The sequence below is a fragment of the Callospermophilus lateralis genome, chromosome 7 (assembly GCF_048772815.1).
Source record: "Callospermophilus lateralis isolate mCalLat2 chromosome 7, mCalLat2.hap1, whole genome shotgun sequence".
Lineage (NCBI taxonomy): Eukaryota > Metazoa > Chordata > Mammalia > Rodentia > Sciuridae > Callospermophilus > Callospermophilus lateralis.
The window spans coordinates 17,228,781-17,247,294 of NC_135311.1; the positions used below are offsets into that span (position 1 = coordinate 17,228,781).

Here is an 18,514-nt window from a genome sequence, read left to right on the forward strand (position 1 = left end):
AAAACTCCTGCTTCAATTCAGGGGAAGTCTTGCCTTGGTGGGTTCGAATGAAGTAGTTGAGGATGTGATTCCTTGTGACTTTGCCAGCATGGTCCCACTCTTGTAAAAAGCTTAAGAGCCTGCTAATTGCTGCCTGTTCTTTGATAGAAGTCATGATCAATCAGTAGTCCTGAGGTTGGCTCACTACCCCCAGAGGACACTGGATATGTGATTCCAGGAAGGGTGTCCACTTAGCCTAGGCAAGCAAGACAACTGGGTGGACAACTGTGGATCAATCTCCAGCCCTGGAACTGTGGCTGGTAGTGGATAGTGGAGGCAGCTGGACAATGAAACCAAAGGGCACTGTCTTCACAGGATACTAATAGATGCAATCCAGAGAGGAGAGACCCTCCGGATTGGCAGAATAGGACACTCCAGGCTTTCTACCTTCACAGATGTGTGAGGGGACACATTTTCTATTTATGGCTCAATTTAAGTTTTTTGATGTTTCATAAATAAGATATATATATATATATATATATATATATATATATATATATAGGCAAATCTGGTGTTTCAAACCCAGTAACTGCCAGGAGTGGTGGCTCCTGCCTGTAAACCCAGCAACTGGGGAGGCTGAGGCAGAGGATCAGGAGTTCAAAGCCAGCCTCAGCAACTGAGTGAGACCCTGTCTCTAAATAAAATACAAAATGGGGCTGAGGACATGGCTTAGTGGTCGAGTGCCCTGAGTTCAATCCCAGATACATCCCCCCACCCTCCCACTCCCCAAAGGAAAAAAAAAAAAAAAAAAACAGCAACTGAAAACTACCCTCTTGGCTCCCTGCTGGTAGACCCTCTTCTTTCTCCTTTCTGTTGCTATCCCCTCCCTACACGACCGTCCAAGGCTCCCAACTCTTTCTTTTCAGATGCTCCCATGTGCGTCTCTCAAAAAAGCAACCATTTCCCACGGAAATTAAAAAAAAAAAAAATCAAAGAAAATCTGTCTAGCGCCAGGTGGGGAACATTTTAACTAGACAGGAAGGTCCTTTCAAATCCTCTTCTAAATTTCTCCGTGAAGAGGAGGAAATCGCAATAACTTTTCATGGTCTCCAAGGGCGTCTTCACAGAGCAGAGCCTGGCAGAAGCAAGGAGCAACCCTGCGATTCTGGGGGCGCCCCTCGAGCTGCTCAGGCTCCTCTCGCCTTCTCCCAGGACGAACTCCGCTGGGATCCCCTACACTGAGGCGCAAAATCCTGGGCACCTGCGCCCCCTACTGGCCTCAATAGGAAGCGCGCGATTCTTCCGGTAAAACGTGAGTGACAAGAAGTAACCGACTGACAGACTTGCTCCCAACCTGCTTGAACCCAGGACTTGAAACTGAGTCTGACCATCCCACCTCTGAGCTAAGGAACACCTTTTCCTGTTTCAAGTATTTTCTACTTGTACGGAAATAGGACAATAGGTCCAAATAGAAGCAGGTGTCCTGGCGAAGGATTTGGTGGCCAGAGGCTTAGGGTCACCTGAGGACAGAGGGGGGTCTTTCAGGGCTATGGGGCCCATTGGCCACGGGGTGGAGACCTCCAGTTCCAGCAAGCATGGAGCCCTCAGAGTCACCGAGGACAGGATGTCCCAAACTTGGACACCAGATTTGATGTATCCAGTTTCCCAGTAGTTGTGGCCTCAGGCACCTGAATTAATGAGGAGCCAGGGGACAGCGCTGGGGGACAGGGCTGAGTGGGCAAACAGCAGGGGACCATGGAGGACTAAGGGAGCAGCCACTGTCCTGAGCAGCCTCTCTCCCTGCCCTGAATCCCACCTCTCCCCTAAAATAGAACTTGGAGGGGAAACCAAGTCCCACTTAAGGAATGAGAGAAAATGGGCTTTACCCCAATTAGACAAAAGGTTCCACCTAGAATTAAACTCTGATTGTTGGACTTAAAGTGTCCAGAGGGCTCACCATTACTGCATGGAACCACAGTAATGAACAAGTCCCAACTCTCCTGCCCTAGATTTGCAAGCCCTTTCTCCGACTCCATCAAGCCCCAGCTTTTCTTCCTCCGATGAGTACGGATATTACTCAGCTATTACTCTGTGGGTGCTCTAATCCATAAACACATTATATCTCCTAATTTAGGTGTCCGTTTATCCTTTTTAAATTCTTTGCCACTTATACACTCTAATATTTTTTTGAAGTATTTCATTTTGGGAAAACCATTTTAAATGGTATTGATTTTAAAAGTTTGCTTTCTAGTTGTATATTGCTATTAATAGAAATACATTTGATTTTTGTTCATGTACACTGCACCCTACAACTCAGCTAATCCTGCTCATTAGTTTTTAATATTTTGGGGGGTTTTCACCCAGAATCTTTGGGATCTTCTCTATGGACAATCATATCATCTGTGATAGAAACAGTTTTATCTCTGCCTTTTCCAGAATGGATGCCTTTTCTTGTTCTGCACTGTCTCATTGTTAGGACTGACATAGAATGCTGATGTGAGTGGTGAGGGTGCACACCTTGCCTTGTTACCAGTGTGATGGGGAGAGCATTTGGTTTTCTCCCGGAAGTGTGATGAGTGTGATGTTAGCTGTTCCATTTCGTAGATACATCCTTTATCAGTTTGAGGATTTTTTCTTCTATTCATAATATACTGCTATTTTTTTTATCATCAGTAGATGTTCTCACTGAACTGCCTTTGCCCCTTTGTCAATAATCAATTGGCCATACTGATGGGGCCCTCTTTGTGTAGGCTAATCTTTTTGTTATTTTCATCTATGTGCTTATCCCTTTGCCCATAGTACAATATCTTGTTAACTGTAGCATTACAGTAAGTCTTAAAATTGGGTAGTATAATACATATTGTCAAATTTAGTTACTATACCAACTGATATTATTATGTAGTTTTAGAATTTAAACTATCAACATAGTGAATTACAACAGTTGATTATTTTACAGAGAACCAGTCAGGCATCCCTGGGATTAACCCAGCAATTAGGGAAGTTTCTCCCCACAAAAAAAGAGAACCAATAAGATATATAGATATGAGAGGATGCATTATGAGAATTGACCCACAATTGGGAAGGCCAGGAAGTCCCATGATATGCCATCAAACCTGGAGACCCAGATGTAATTCACTCTGAGTCCACAGGCTTAAGAAGCAGGGGAGCTTTCACTGCAGAGTCGAAGTGATGGAGGTCCCAGCTCCAGAAGACAAAGTGAATTAGTTATTCCTCCATCTTGATTATTATTGCTGCTGTTATTCTTTGCTGTATTGGAGATTGATCCCAGAGCCTTCTACATACGAGGCAAGCAATCTGCCACGGAGATACATTCCAGCCATTTTTATTTTATTTTGTGACAGGGTCTCACTGAGTTTTCCAGGCTGGCCTTGAACTTGAGATCCTTTTGCCTCAGGCTCTCAAAAATTGGGAGTACAGGTGTGAGCCATCATGCTAAGCCCTCTATCTTTATTTTTATGGGACCATGGATGAATTGAATAATGTGTGCCCACATCAGTGAAGATGGATCTTCTTTCCCAGTCCTGAGTCAAATACTAATCTTTACACAGGCAGAAAAAAATGTCTCACCAGTTATTGGCATGTATCTAAATGCAGTTGAATTCACATTAGAAAAAAATTATCACACCCACTTTATTGTATTGCTCATTTTGTATATTGCTGGAATTAATTTGTTAATAATTTATTACAAACTTGCATGTATGTTCATGAGGGCTATTGATCTATAGGTTTTGGGGTTCTTTGGTTTTGTTTAGAAGGCAGGGATCTTAGTATTAAGGCCATGCTGACTTCACAAAATAAATCATGAAGTATTTCCTCCTTTTCCATTTTCTGAAAAAAATTCTGTAGCTTTTATAATTTTTTTTTTCTTTAGTTGTTAACAGAATTACTCAGTTAATCAATATGGACCTCGAGATTACTTTTTATTATTAATATGGTTTTAATAATAGAACACTATTCAGGTTTTTGTTTCATTTTGAGTTAGTTTAGTAGCTTGGGGTTTTCCAGAAAGGAATTCACATTTGAATTTATATGTATAGGGTAGTTCATAATGTTACAATATTCCCATATTATGCTCTTGATATTTTTAGGATCTTTAATGATATCCCAATGTCATTCCTGATAATACTAATGTGTGTTTTCCTTCTTTTTTTATAAATACCAGTTATAATATAACATTTTTACTTTCTCAGAGAATAACATTTTCAAAAATTAGAGGAAGAATTGGGGGAGAGAGGATCTGAACAGTGGAGTTGGAGAGTCAGAAGAACCACTGAGAAGGTAATGAAGGTAATGCATAGAGCTGATATGTCAGTTAACTCAAGTGGGACCTCAAGGAAAGAAGTGCTGGACTCACATAGGGAGTTATTCCTTTGTGGTTCTGCACCCAAATATCTGGGTATGGGCTTCATGCCACTGTGGGTCTATGCTGGCAACAGTCACGAAGGAGAGCTCCATGCAAATGGAGGAGAGCAAGGGAAAGCTGGAACCCACCAGTTCCTCTCCATCTCTTCATCACCACATTAAACCAGAAGAGTCCTAAAATTATAATGTAGACTTCTCTCATACACATTTCTTTTATAATTAATTAATTAGGTATATATGACATCAGAATGCACTTTGATTCATTGTACACAGTTGCAGCACAACTTTTCATTTCTCTGGTTGTACATTTCTCTTTTAACTAATTTCTCTTTGGGCCAATTCTGAGAAGTGTACAACAAAGGAAATTCTGGGGAACTTAGTTCCAATTAAGCTGAGTTGACAGGGCACAAAATACAAGATCCTTAAAATAGATTTCCAGACAAGGAATATTACCAGAACAAAAGGTGATCTTTCACAATTATAAAGGAGTTGATATTGTTAAAAAAAATTTTTCTTTAGTTGTTGGTAGACATTTATTTTATTTATTTTTATAAATAAATAAATAAAGTGGACCCAGTGACTCACACATGCTTGGCATACAGCTACCACTGAGCCACAACCCCAGCCCAGGAGTTGATATTTTAAGAAAACATGAAATTCATAAATGTACATGCATAAGAGCTTCAAAAATGGAGAAAAAATGACAAGAACTAAAGGCAATCTACCATCACTATATAGAGTTATAAACATTTGTTGTCTGTAAATGGTAGAACAAGTACAAGAAAAGAAAAGAAAAGTGTATGGCTATAAAGGATTTAAATACCACAAAGATTTAAAGAGTATTATATCCAGCAGATATTAAAGACATATTCATTTCAGGATTACATGGAATATTCACCAAAGTGAACTGTAAGGTACATCGTGGTTATAGTTTTAATCTTGTATTTTCCACACATACTTAAGTGCTGAATGTTGAGTCCCTCACTGATGGCTCTATTAGGAGTGATGGAAACTTTGGGAACTTGGACCTATTTTTGAGAAATTAAAGTCATTGGAGGCATGTCCTGGAAGCGGGCAATAAGGACTTGGATCCCCTTCTACTCTCTCACTTCTCACACACCATGATGTGAACACCTTCTTTGATCCACCACATGACCCCGACCAAAGTGTTTGGCTTCACTACAGGTCAAAGGAAAGGGGCTAAGAATCCATTTCAAAACATTTTGCTTAAACACATCTTTTCTTCTTTTAAGTTGTTTATCTTAGGTATTTTGTCACAGTGTTGGCAAGTTAACTCATACAATCATAAAGTGAGTCTCAAGATTTTCTTAAGATTTTTTTTCAGAGTATATTATTTGACAACAGAATTATGTGTCAACAATGTAAATATCTGAAAGATAACCAAACCTTTTGGAATTGAGTAATGTATTTCTCTTAAAAATACATGTGGGTTAAAGAAAATAATTACAAGGGAAATTGGAAATTATTTTGAGCTGATGGATAGCTTGAGATTCAACCAAGCAACAGCAATAGCAGGTAGTTGAAGAAGTTCTTAAAAGAGCATTTCTACTTCCACCTGCTTACATTAGAAAAAGACACAGGGATAAAATCAATGAAGTCTTGAGCTCCCACCTTGAGAAGCTACATATAAAGAAAGGAAATAAGCCAAAGTAAATGGATGAAGAGAAATAATAAAGATAGGAGGAAAAATAAAATAGAAAATGATGACACCATAAAGAAAAACAAGAAAACAAAAAATGATTCTTCAAAAAGCTTAATAAAGTTGCTGAGAGTAAGATCAAGCAAGAGAGAAAAGTGCAATAAGCAATACCAAATACAAAAGGCATCTCAACAGATCCTAACATACTACTACAATAATGTAGTATTGTGTATCTTTCTGTAAGGATCTATTGTATAAAAAACAAAGACAACATAGATAAAAAAATGACAACACAGATTTAAAAAAAACTTGAAAATTCATTTCTCCCCCTTATATTTTTCCTCCTTTCCCCTCACTTCCTCTTGTATGTAATTTTGTATACCCCTGAGGGTCTCCTTCCATTTACATGCAATTTCCCTTCTCTCTCCCTTTCCCTCCCACCTCTCATCCCTGTTTAATGTTAATCTTCTTCTCATGCTCTTCGTCCCTACTCTGTTCTTAGTTACTCTCCTTATATCAAAGAAGACATTTGGCATTTGTTTTTAAGGGATTGGCTAGCTTCACTTAGCATAATCTGCTCTAATGCCATCCATTTCCCTCCAAATTCTATGATTTTGTCATTTCTTAATGCAGAGTAATACTCCATTGTGTATAAATGCCACATTTTTTTATCCATTCGTCTATCGAAGGGCATCTAGGTTGGTTCCACAGTCTTGCTATTGTGAATTGTGCTGCTATGAACATGGATGTAGCAGTGTCCCTATAGTGTGCTCTTTTTAGGTCTTTAGGGAATAGACCGAGTAGGGGAATAGCTGCATCAAATGGTGGTTCCATTCCGAGCTTTCCAAGAAATCTCCATACTGCTTTCCAAATTGGCCGCACCAATTTGCAGTCCCACCAGCAATGTACAAGAGTACCCTTTTCCCCACATCCTCGCCAGCACTTGTTGTTGTTTGACTTCCTAATGGCTGCCAATCTTACTGGAGTGAGATGGTATCTCAGGGTGGTTTTGATTTGCATTTCTCTGACTGCTAGAGATGGTGAGCATTTTTTCATATACTTGTTGATTGATTGTATGTCCTCCTCTGAGAAATTTCTGTTCAGGTCCTTGGCCCATTTGTTGATTGGGTTATTTGTTATCTCATTGTCTAATTTTTTTAGTTCTTTAAGGGGGAGAAATGAATTACAGTAGAGGGGGTAGAGAGAGAAGAGGGGAGGGGAGGGGGGAGGGGGGATAGTAGAGGATAGGAAAGGCAGCAGAATACAACAGTCACCAGAATGGCAATATGTAAATCAATGGTTGTGCAACTGATGTGATTCTGCAATCTGTATATGGGGTAAAAATGGGAGCTCATATCCCACTTGAACCAAAGTGTGAAATATGATATATCAAGAACTATGTAATGTTTTGAACAACCTACAATAAAAATTAATTTAAAAAAATTTTTAAATGAAAATGGCTGGGAATGTAGTTCAGTAGTATCTTTCCCTTAGGTTCAATTCCCAGTACTGGAAAGAGAGAAAGAAAGAAGAAAATAAAGAAATTTTAATCCAAAAAAAAAAAAAAACCTTGAAAAACAATCAAAATTCATACCAGCAAAAAGTGAAAAATCTGAACAGCTATATACATATGATTGTAACTAAATTCATAAAAACATATCAAATGTACTCTAAAAATATTACTTCATTGGTGATTATGTAAAATATTTAAGAAATAATACTAATCTTATACAAAGTTTTTCTGATAGCATGCCCTGGATATACGATACAGCCAAACCCATCTTATGAGGTCAGAAGGATCCTGGTCACAAAATACCCAAACAACACTTAAATGTTTTATTAAAACTTATAACTAGTATTACTTTTTCAGTGCTGGTGATTAAACCCAGGGCCCTGTGAACCCTAGTCAAGGATTCTACTGCTAAGCAAGGACCTCAGTCATCCCAAGGACATTTTGAGATAAGAAAATGGCAAACTAATATTCTTCATGAACAGAGACACAATAAACACCACCAAATATTAGGAAAGTAAATCTCAAAATATTACAAAATGGACATGGTATTGGGGGAGCACCTGTGTGTGGAGCTGATCTCTGGGACTGCTGTCCTTCCTGCGTCCTTTGGTCCCCTTATGCCACAGGCTGTGGCTGCAGGCCTTCACTAGGATAGGAGTCCCTTAGGTGCTGTGGCAACGTGCCACTTTTTCAGGCCTCAGTGTTGCCTGCATCTCCAGCTGACATGCCACCTTGCGGAGGAGCTGAGGCGCTGGGACCGGCTGCAGAGGGAGTCTTTGGGGAGATAATCCTGCAGTTCCTGGACACAGTGGCACATGGAATGTTGACATATCCAACTAGACCTTGAAGGACAAATATGATGCCCTGCAGGTCACTTCTACTGCCTTGGAGGAGAAACTGAGGAAAACTACTGCAGAGAACCAGGAGCCAGTCACTATGCAGATGGCCAAGAAGGCCCAGGAAGCCAGCTGCCTCAATGCAGAGAAGGAAAAGGACTCCAGGAGACAGCAAGCCTGGCTGCAGAAAGAGCTTGCCGAAGCCACAAAGGAACCGCTGCCCGTTGAACAGGATGATGACACTGAAGTCATTGTGGATGGGACAGAGCACACAGAGGAGATCTCTCCTGTGCAAGCTATCAGCAGAGCAGCTGCTAAGTGACTCTCTCAGCCTGTTGGAGGCCTTCTGGATTCTATCACTAAGATCTTTGGGAGATGCTCTGTCTCTCCCTTTCCAGTCCTCCAAGACAATGTGCATCCTCATCCTGGTTCTGGTAAACATATGAGGGTACCAACTATTGCCTATGTGTCTTTGATACACATGATGGGGAAGTTAATGCTGTGCAGTTCAGTCCAGGTTCAGGGTTATTGACCACGGGATGGAATTGTTAACTTATGGGAAGGATTTAGAGACAAATGTGAGTTCAAAGGCTACCAATCTGGTAATAATGGTGGAATCACAAGCATTGAATTTTCAATTTTTTGCTGTTTTTTTTTTTTTTACTTTTTACTTGTTCTTTTTAGTTATATATAACATTTGATAGTGCTGGGGCTTACAACTTCAAATGATTTTGCAAGCTGAATCTGGACTGTGGATTATTATTGATTATGGCACCTGCTCACAGGACATAGTGGGGAAGTGCTCTCTGCTGATTTCCTGTTGGACAATGCATGGATATCTCAGGAAGTCATGACCTGACTCTCAAACTCTGGGACCTATGCAAGAAAGCATAAAGACAGCATTTGCAGGATTCAGTTGCAATGATGATGTTTGCACAGAGCAATGTGTAATGAGTGGGCATTTTGACAAGAAAAGTCATCTCTGGGACATTCCATCAGAGAGCATGGCTTGAGAAATGGAGCTGTTGGGGAAAATCTTTGCCTTGGATCTAAACCCAGAAAGGACTGCACTTCTGAGCTCTTCCCATGATGACCTGCTGAAAATCATTGATTCTCAGACAAATGCCCTCAAGCAGAGGTTCAGTGCGCCTGGATTCAAGTGCAGGTCTGACTGTAGATGGCAGTTATGCGGCAGCAGGCTTGGCCAAGGGCTCTCTCTACTCTCTCTATGTCTGGATTGTGCTCACGGGGAAAGAGATTCTTTCAAAAACAGCACAGCCGCTCCCTTAGGCTGGATTCAGTGAGGCTCCACTGCTAAGGGAGCCAGACTTATAGTGCATGGAGAAGTTCTCCAGAATTCTTTTGTTGTCAAGTAGTCCCTGCTTGAGTGGGTGCAGCTGGACTTGGAATGCAATGGGTCTGGTTTGTGGTCTTGACTCCAGTGCTCTTCTGGTCTCTCCCAGAAGCTCCTCCATCAACACTGTGGTGTGGTCTCCCTCCAGTGTGCATGTTGTCAGTGTGGACAAAAGCAGCAAAGCTGTGCTGAGGGCATAGACTTGATGACCTTTAGGAGAGGTGCAGGGATTCACACAGGTCCTTCCAGAGAAGAGCCCAATTCATGCAACATGGTGACCTTCCTTTGGACAGGATTTCTGAGAATTTTGACTAAGCTCTCTAAGGGCCTGGAGGAAAAAATACTGTAATAGCCTGACCCTGCAAGTTACCTGGCCAAGGTTCAGGCTCTTGCCTCAGTTGGTGTGGGAAACACTAGTAGTTCTGATCTTCCATACCTCATTGGGGAGCACAGGGTCCCCTCTGGGTCTCTTTGGTGGATGACAGTGCCAAGACACCCACAGGTCTGGGTCGGTCCCCAGCTGTGCTGCTCCCGTCCTGTTCTGATGGATGCACAGCCCCTCACCTGGAGGTCCTTTGCCCAGTGGACTTGCTCTAAGCATTGGATTAGAGGAAACTCCAAACACAGGTCCTGGGGTGGTCACAGGGCTCTCATGATCTCATTATTGCTGAAACTTGAGGTCTCTTGAGTGGTCTTCAGAACTTTGATTCCCTCCAGTTCTTCTGCATATCTACTTCTTGGTCAAGAAATGAATATCAATTTGGTTAAAAATCTTTTTGAGACAGAAGGACATGTGTCAACCTTTTCCAGTGAGGTGGGTTTGTGGCAGAACTGAAAATGGCTCCTGTATCACTTTTCAAATGCCTAGAAGGTGGGTACTTGCCACATTCTTACTGGTGATAAAGGATTTGAGGCCTCTGATATATTTTTTCCAGAGCTGGTGGTGGTGATCTCACAGAGCCTTATAGCCCCAGCCAGCAGCAGGCAGGAACGGCAGAACCTCTGCTCAATATCTCGTCTTAATACAGTACATTTGTTACAATTAATTAACCAATATTGATACTGATAACCAATATTGATCTTTATTAACTAAATTACTTGAGTGTGGGTACTTTTAAGGAAAGAGTTTTATTTTGGCTCAGAGTTCTGGATGAGAGATGGGCAAGCACATCTGCCTACAGGCTATGCTGTATCACAACATGGCAGATGGCAGCACAGAGTGGAAGCATGTGCTAGAGATACCATAAAGTGAGAGAAGAAGCAGGAGACAGAAGAGGTGCCTCTTTTTATAACAACCTAATCTCATAGGAACTGAGCTAGTCCTGTCATCCTTGGAGAACTACAAAAATTCCTGCTGAGTGTGGTTCCCCTGATCTAATCATCTATTAAAGCTGCCATCACCTCAGTACTGTTATAGTGGGGAGCAAGGAGCCACCACATGAATTTTTGGGGACATAGTCAAACCACATCCACACCATAGCAAAGAATTTTATAGCTCCACATCTCACATTTGCATCAGTGATTCATTATGAAAGGTGTAAGATCTCTGTCAAGATTTTCTTTTTTTCATGTGGATATCTATTGGTAACAGCATCATTTATTGAATACTATTCTCTTTTAAATTGCTTTTAAACTTTGTCAAAGATCAGTCGACTTATATGAGTGAGTCCTGTTTTCTGGACTCTGTATTCCTTTTCATTGTTCATTCTCTTGGTTTTTTTTTCTTTATTCACCAATTTCACACTGTTTTGGTTAAATTAGCTGTATGGTAAGTTCTAAAGTTGGTAGTGTCAGTCTTCTTAGTGTTTTTCTGTTCTTCATTATGAGAACCTGGTTGGGTTATGTTATATCTGGAATATCCCACAAAGCATCATACTCAATGTAACAATATTCATAGGTGTGGCTTTTAAGATGGGATTGGATCATGACTGCTCTTGAGTGGAGAATTCATTGATGGCTGAATGGTGATCACTGGGAGGTAGTGGAAGATATAATGCATAATTAGATGACTAGGGGCCAGCCTGCAATAGTATTTCTTGTCCCCTGCACCTTTCTCTGTCTCTTCTTCCCAGCTGCCATGAATTGAGAAGTTTTCCTCCACCACATCTTTCCACCATGCTGTTCTGTCTCACCTGAGGATCAAAGCATTGGAGCCAGCTGACCATGGACTGAAACCTCTAATACCATGGTCCAGAAGAAATCTTTCCTACCCTTAGTTTTTTTTTTTTCCTTAGCTCATTCCTTAGATGAAAAAGAGTTTTTTGTAGGTAAATATACAAAAACCCAGGATCCTCCCAAATCTCAGCCCTCAGGATAATTAACTTCAAGGGAGGCAATCCCAGAATCTAGCAATATGTGGATTACCAATTAAATATTCTACCAGTTGCTGGCTCCAGCAGCTTCTATTCCTGGTGTGCTGTGATTCCATGTGTTAGTTTTTTTTTTTTTTAGTTTGGATATGACAGGCTGTCCTGGGACCTCAATTCAAGATAAGAACTAGAGATTTTTAGTTTGTTCGGGGTTTTAGCCTTGAATTTGGAGCTGATCCACATAGTTGATGCCCACCAAGCAAACATGAGCTTAAAGGGAATTCAGAAGGCTTGCAGAAGTTGGAAGTATCCACTTGTAGTTTAAACATTTCTGCTCTAATTTAAGCAGAACATAGTTAAAAGGATCTTGTGTCAGAACTAGTGATGTTCATACTTTCCTGCACTTTCAGTAGAGGAAGGTTTATACACAATATTGCTCACATGTTTCTTAAGCATATTATTATTCTTACCCTCTATTAAAGACCTTGGAGTTAGGATTTCAGTATTTCCCTAAAGAAAGTAAAGTAGTGGGAGGGAGAATGTCATCAGTTTTAACCATAGATGGTAGTGCCCCAATGGGGTTTTGTGTGGCAGCACAGCATATGGGTAAGTGGATCAAGACATCTGTTCCTAATGAAGAGGTTACCCATAGCAGGGATCCATGAGAACAGTGGTTTCCATAGAGGAAAGTCATGAGGTATAGATAGGAGGGACAGGATTCTCTCAGGAGGGGATGTTGTTACATCCTGGGATAAAACAGAGCATCCCTGACAGGACATTTGGGCAGGAGTATAGGTGAGATGATAGGAGTTTACAACCATTTTTATGCATTCATTGAATAGACACTGATGAGAGCCTCCTCCTTCTTGGCCCTGAGTTTGGACCTATGTCTAGAGAGACAAACAAAACATTCTGTCAGCCTTCATACTGCTGCCAACCTGTTGACAAGCAAGGCACAAGAAGTGACAGCTTTCTCATTGGAGGAAGTAGTCAATGCTATGTCAGAAAACATCAATGGCTGTGTCAATATACCTGGTAGTTTTCAACAGCTGGGTGACCTGGCTTGGGATAATGATTCCTGACCTGTTAGATTATCATGAGTTTATGGGCTCCAGGTTGTTTCAAAACAATCTCCACTGCCAAGGTCTAAAGATGGAACTGATAACATCAGTGGCTACTGACTGTGTTCTGTTCAGGTGGAGGAAGGAAGGAGCAAGTTAAGTGAGATTTTTCAGTTTCTCTTTGCCAAATTATTTCTTCCTTATCTTAGTATTATCTCTTTACGTGAAAGCAAATGAAACACTGGTGATATTTGAATTGCAGTTCTTGTTCTTTTTTCTCTAATTTCATATCAAATGGGGGGGATAGGATTGAAACAATTTTTGTGTTTGCAGTAGAAAGGTAGGGGCAATGTGGGGATAAATTCTGGGTTTCTGACATTCAAGTGGTTGATCAAGAAATAATTTTTGTGCTCTTAGCACCCAAATAAGTGAACACACCTGCTTTGCTTCTCTGTTTACCATCATACATATAATACATAACATCTTTACTTAAGTAATCAATGTATGCATTTGCTGATCCCCTGTAAGTAAAGCATAGTGCTGATTACACTGCGGCATGCAGAGGTAGGATATTGCAGTCCTTGTGGAAAGGAGGTTAAAATGTTTGCACCAGATTCATCCAGGGTTTTCAATAGGTGAGAACATGGATAGTGTACACCAATACACCCAACCTGGTGAGAGAGTCCACATTGGATTCTTGACCTATTGAGGATTCAGGACAAAAGGAATCTGAAAATTTTCTGAGTGTCCCACGGTTGAGGTGCATAAACACTTGGTATGGGTCCCCTCCATGTTTTCCATTCACAGATCATATTTAGATAGTAGCAAAATCAAGAGAAATCTCACAGAGAGGGAGTGGATAAGCCTGAAAAATATGAGTTTGTGCAGTGATTCTCCAACAAGATCAAGATCCTGCCCAGAAAGTGAAGCCAGAGGAATTCAATTCATGGGGTGGGGATAACTTTTCTGTGGTGAGAGAATATTCACTGCACTTAGAACTCCTCATGGCTTCAGGAAAAAAATACATTTCCAAGTGATCCCATTGGTGGCCCTATACCCAGTGACAAAGACTTCCTCTGACCTCACAGAAACCTGAGGTCCCTCCTGCACTTAAACAGGAAGAAAGGCTATGACTCTAGGGCCAAGAATGGGAACTCATCCCAGGTTAGGAGACACAGATGGAGGGAGAGTTTGTACTATGGCAAGGTGGTTGTGAAAAAAAGAACCTGAAGCTTCTGAAACAGCAAGTGAGCTGACTCCATGTAAGACTGTCTTCAAAAATAGAGTAGAGTTCCACACTAAATATGTAGTCTATGATCTGTGACCATTCTCTACTAAATTTATCCTGAATTTTCCTGGGACAATAGAAACTTCTAATGGAAGTTAGGAATTTCTTTATAGCCTTAGATAAATCTTAGCACCAGTATCATTACATAGACTAATGGTAAATGATGTGGGTTGAGAAAGGCCACACAGATTTTTTGAGCAATGTCTATAAAATATTTCAGGTCCCTGCATTGTTTGGCATGTGAGTGAAGTGACTGAAAACAAAAATAGCATCACATTTACAGCTTCCTCCCCAAATGTGTGGCCTTTACGTGCATTCAGGATTATATGAACTCTTTAATCACATTGATCTTAGAAAGATCTTGTGTGTGGCTAGAATAAAATCCACAGCTAATAAATATTAAATGTAGCCTTAATGATTTTAAGAAACAAAAGCAAAGCAATCCAACATAGAGGAGGAGGTAAAGAGGTAGGGATGTCAAACTTAGGTTTTAATGAAACACTGAAAACAGAGAGAAAGGAAACATAAAAATGAAATGTGGTGATGATATATTGAAAAAGAACAGAAAAAATTTAAAGACCTAATAATGGACTTTCTTAGTGTTCTACAGTGGTCTTTATTATTCTATACTTAACAGAGTTAGAAATCATGGATGATATTCAGAGAAGAATATCAGGACAGCTTTACATTGGCAAAGTTATGCATTTTTGACTTGAGGAAAAGCCTTACTCTCCACTTTGTTCTTAAGGAAATGATGAGGTGTCTTCTGGGTAGCCCTGAAGAAAATATAACTTTTGGGGAGACTATTTCTGTGTTGATGGTTTCCTACATGCCCAAGAATGAAAAGTGAGAAGTAGAATTATTGTTAACTGCCTTATGAGTAAAAATTCCTCATTTGTGGTGAGCTTCTGAAGAGATCATGAGGCCTGTGTATCAGCCTGGAAGGCAAAGGGCTCCCCCCATTCCATGACATCTCCACATTTCTAATTCTGTTAGAATGTACCTGGCGCACTCAGCCCTACCTCTCCACTCCTGTCCAACAGCCTTCAGCTCTGAGATCTGGAATCCAAAATCTTGTTTGGGGAGTTAAGGCCTTTGAACCGGTGCGGTGTGGTGATCAATCTCTTTTGACCGTAAGTTAATGATTACAGTTACTGTCCTCTCTTAGTCCTGATGAATGCTACTTGGTTTGTTTTTAGCCCATAACATGTTTGGGTTTCTTCTCTGCAGTCCCAGGCTATACCTATAAGGCCTAAAATTATCATGGCTGTATCAGTCAGCCCTTCAGAAGAAATCATCCAGGAATTGCATTATCAACTGAAAGAGAGCAAACAAGAATTGGGAGACCTCAATGAAAAATTGCTTACAGACTACTTCCTAGCCAACCAGCTGCAAAAATATGTTAAGTTGTACATAGGATCCCAGTCACCAAATGAATAATCTCCTATTTCCTCTCCGAGATAGAAGATGCCTTCCAAAATGGATTCTTCTCTTCCTTTACTTAAAGTAAATTTCATTCTTAGCATATTTTTAAAAGTCTAGGATTTAGTATATTACCCTCAGTATCATGGCAATGGAAAAAGGATACCTTTAAGAAGAAGGGCAGCACATAAACTAAAATTGGAACTATACAGAGAAGATTAGCATGGCCCCTGTGCAATAGTGACACATTTGTGAAGCATTCCATATTTTTAGAGCACTAATCTCTAGGATATATAAATCACTCAAAAATATAAACACCCAAAAAAAGCCAAATAACCCAATCAATAAATGGGCCAAGGAACTGAACAGACACTTCTCAGAAGATGATATACAATCAATCAACAAATATATTAAAAAAATGTTCAATTAGAGAAATGAAAATCAAAATACTCTAGATTTCATCTCACTCCAGTCATAATGGCAGCTATTAAAAATACAAACAAGTGTTTGTGAGGATGTGGAGGAAAATGCATACTCATGCATTGCTAGTGGGACTGCAAATTGGTGCAGCCAATATGGAAAGTAGTATAGAGAATCCTTAGAAAACTGGGAATGGAACCACTATTTGACCCAGCTATCTCACTCCTCTGTCGATACCCAAAAGACTTAAAAAAACAGCATACTACAGGGACACAGCCACATCAATGTTTATAGCAGCACAATTCTCAATAGCAAAACTGTGGAACCAATCTAGATGCCATTCAGTAGATGAATGGATAAGGAAAATGTTATATATATATATATATATATATATATATATATATATATATATATATGTGTGTGTGTGTGTGTGTGTGTGTGTGTGTGTGTGTGTGTATATATATATACACACACACACACACACACAGAATGAAATATTATTCCTCATTAAAACAGAATATAATCATGGCATTTTCAGGTAAATGGATGGAGTTAGAGAATAGAATGCTAACTGAAGTTAGCCAATCCCCCAAAACGAAATGCTGAATGTTTTCTCTGATATAAGGATGCTGATTCATTATGGGGTTGGGGGTAGGGAGCATGAGTAAATTAGATGAAATCTAGATAGGGCAGAGGTGTGGGAGGGGAAGATAGGAGACGGAGATGTAGGGGCAAAAAAGATGGCAGAATGAGATAGATATCATTACCCTAAGTACAGATATAAAGACACAAATGGTGTGAGTATACTTTGTGTGCAACCAGAATATGAAAAATTGTATTCTATTTGTATAATATGAATTCTAATGCATTATTTTTTTTAAATAAGAAAGGCTGAATGTCACATGGAAGACATGATTACAAATATTTATAAAACAAATTGGAACTACATAATATGATAAATGATGGACCAAAACTCATTCGTAGTTTTACAGCTAGCCAATTCCTTTTCCTGTCATTGTTGCTGTTAACCCCAGCTGGATGAATCAGGACACATTCATGTGTATGTCTCACATACAATTCAGGCACAATGCACTATGTTTATGTCCACATAGAAATGTCTTTGGCCAAATGAGAAAGTGAAGGGGCATCTTTATAAAGGAGATTCAGGAAGATGCTTGACTTTGAATAGGGAAGAGTAGATGAGGCGGATGTCTAAGAACCTTACAGAGCACTTTCTGATACAGAGGGGGCCTTTGTTTGGCCTTATTATTATTTTCTTTCTCTATTGCCTAAGGGAATTGTGCTTAGATGGTTCCATGGGCATATTCTTATCAAAATCTCAAAGGCCATATAATCTATTGTGTAATTCTGCAGGCTTCAATTTCCTTCTATTTCACCCCAGATAATCCAATATTAAAATCCAGAGCAAGCCTGGGAGCTTTCCCACTTAAGAAAAAAACTTGAGAAGTTTCATCTTTTATCAATGATTTTCTGAAAGACCTCATTACTCAAGAAGGCTCTGACTGCCATAAGTAATACCACCTTCAAGAGCTACTGGTGGAAGGGTGTAGACTGGCTGAGTGTCTTGTCTTCAAGCTAAGCCCAGGTAATGTGGCCATAATTACACTGAGCTGGTCCAAGGTTCCTGGATCAAGGGATGCTCCTCTCCCAAAGTGATTTTTGATCAGGTCTTTTGCTATCTATGTCAAAATTAGAGCATGGAAACGTCAGTTTCCATGTTATGTAGGAACACACAAGCTGCCTATGTAGGAACACAAAAGCAAGTACACAAGTGAATGTCATAGTGCAACTATATCTTTCTCCCTGGAAGAATGTGGTCTCTGGATGAGGAGACAGAATTCATCTAATGTTAAAGAAGAGGACAAAGAAGTGACAGGAGCCCTGTTAGACTGATATCATTCTTGACTAGAAGTGAGAGGGTTCCATTCTCCAGCCTGAATTCTTACTATCTATAGCCTTTGATCATTTAATCTCTCCTAAATTCCTGTCTCCAGATTTCCAAAAATCAATCTAGTAGTAGTTGGAGCTATCATGTGTGGAAAAGGAATGTTTATGAATGCATTTTTTAAAAAAAGGTATAGACCTTCAGTCTTTGGAGCTTGTTTTGGGCCTTGGAAATACCACCTGATGATAGAAACATTGCTTTATACCTCCTTCAACTTCCATAGAGGGAATTTCTCCTCATAACAGCCCAGGCTGAATTTTTATGTTTGTCATGATTGATGAGAAAAGAGTCATAAATTACTATTAACTAAAGAAAATACATTA

The 18,514-nt window shown here is 40.0% G+C and overlaps 2 pseudogenes; both read left to right on the forward strand.

Annotated features, from left to right (window-relative positions):
• The first annotated feature begins 1,081 nt into the window (after positions 1 to 1,081).
• LOC143404078 (autophagy-related protein 16-1-like) lies at positions 1,082 to 9,925 on the forward strand (annotated as a pseudogene).
• A 6,058-nt stretch (positions 9,926 to 15,983) lies between these two features.
• LOC143405284 (U6 spliceosomal RNA) lies at positions 15,984 to 16,076 on the forward strand (annotated as a pseudogene).
• Positions 16,077 to 18,514: the final 2,438 nt, after the last annotated feature.